The following is a 2,136-nucleotide window of genomic DNA, read 5'->3' as shown; positions in this document are numbered from 1 at the left end:
TGTTAGGCCTACACATATAGGCCTACACGAAGTTCCGTTATTTCAACGTTCTACCACCGAGCCCGGTGAACAACCCCTGTTTCCCCTCAAGCGTGGCGTAGCTAATACTGTTTTCAAAGCCCTTTCAATTTTTTCTTTGTATGCAAGTTCACATCAAGGGGACCCTGGATCGTGCTGCTGCTGCTCATATACTGCTGCTCGATTAAAAGTGACTGTGTATTTATTGTGTGGAGTTCCATAGCACGGACAGCAAATAATGCCTCAATTACTTCCTGGTCGACCGAGCACAGTTAGTTCCTTCTATCGAAACATCTCATTAAAATACGAGAATCACCAAAACCATAAATTGTCAAAGAATGAATAAATGAGTGAAAAATTGACAGGAATCTAAATCACATGGTGCATATCTAGTTGCATAACAAACAATACAAGCACCTCACAGTCAACTCATTATTTTGTTTCAAACCCTTAGTTTTTAAGGCCTGAAAATCGCGTATGCCGATAGCAAGGAAGTCTCATTGTTGCGGGCTAACATTAAAATAAGAGCAAGGTGGAGTGAATATGTATTTTTTTTTTAATATAACCAAAAAATTGACCTTCCCAACATATAAATAATGTTTGTGCGTCATGTTTATACCTCCGTCTGCTTTTTAATATTTTAAATGTAACGCTGCCCACAATTCAGCCTTCTGGCTGCGATGGGAGATTGAAATAAGCCATTACATAAAAAATAATAATAATTATACGGAAGCAATGAGTCAAAACCTGGTGTATTTCTGAACCACTTTGGTCTTTGAAGAGCTTATTACACGTGTCCATGTATCATTATTAGGAAATTAAAAGTCACATATTGAATAACATTTTGCAATTTATCTGAAACTGAAATTGACAAAGTGGCATTAAAAGTGATGGACTTCATTAAATAGTGATCATAATTTCTTTTGACATTTTGCGACAGAGAGACATAAATGTTTCACTTTGAACTTTGTCCTGCACCGCCAACACCGGACTTTAAAAAAACCCACTCATGATCAATTAAATATTATCTATAACAATATACGTACATGTATCAAGGAAGGGGAGTTCACAGTTCGACCCACGTGTGTTATATCCATGTAGAGTTGGCTAACGTCATTATTTAATTACAAACCAAAACTAAAAGTGATCTTAACCCTGTACAAGTAAGCAAACGCCGAGTCATGTTTGTTTCTGCTCGGAAGTAAACCAAGTTGAGACAAGTCTTCAACATCCTTTTGGAATCATTCCAATTGTAAACGCAATGTTTTCCTCTCAGAATTTACCATTATTTTCCTTATTCTGTGGTTTTTTGGGTTAGTATTCGTTTTTTGATTCTTTGTTGTGTTCATATTCATGTACGAAACAAATTACTTTTTAACAATGGAAAAAACCGCAATGTATAGATTAACATTGCAAACTGTTTAAATAAAACTTGATTGGTATTTTCTATTAATTTAAGAAATAACATCATTGCAAGTGACAACGTATAATTTCAAGAACTCATAAATGGCCGGATGAAAACCTCTATTTTCGTATATTTATTTGGCACTATAGTCACAAACTGATGGCTTTTTTGTGTTATTGCCTTGTCACGATTCTTTTCTGGAATTCGGACTTTTTGTGCAAGGAAAACAAATATTGCGGTATTTTTAGGAGCACATTTTGCCGCACAAAGCTAAGAGAAGCAAGTTCGAGTTATTTCGAATAAGGAAATATGGCTGTATAGGCCTATTGTATATTTGACTGGGAAGTGCCGTTATTTTATCGTATATTTGTGTTATTTGATTTACTGACACCACATGTGTATCACAAAATAATGCACTTTTTGTGTGGGGTATTGCTGTATCATGATTCATTTTGCAATGAGGTTTTTTGGTCAAGAACAAGATGTTGCAATTATTTTTAAGACCATTTTCTTCACAAAGGGACGCATCGTTTTACATGGAATAAGGAAGTATGGCTGTTTATTTTATTTATCTTTTATCTGTTACTTAATTTATTGTGGTAAAGTTAATCTGGGTTGGTCAATGAACTTCAACGTAGTTAAAGACGACACGTCTCAACCTTGTCTTTAGATTACAATTTTCCTAATTTCTAGAATGAGTGATGTCCTTTTCG

Source organism: Patiria miniata, unplaced genomic scaffold (assembly GCF_015706575.1).
Source record: "Patiria miniata isolate m_02_andy unplaced genomic scaffold, ASM1570657v1 HiC_scaffold_15, whole genome shotgun sequence".
Taxonomy (NCBI): domain Eukaryota; kingdom Metazoa; phylum Echinodermata; class Asteroidea; order Valvatida; family Asterinidae; genus Patiria; species Patiria miniata.
This window is presented reverse-complemented; position numbering follows the sequence as displayed.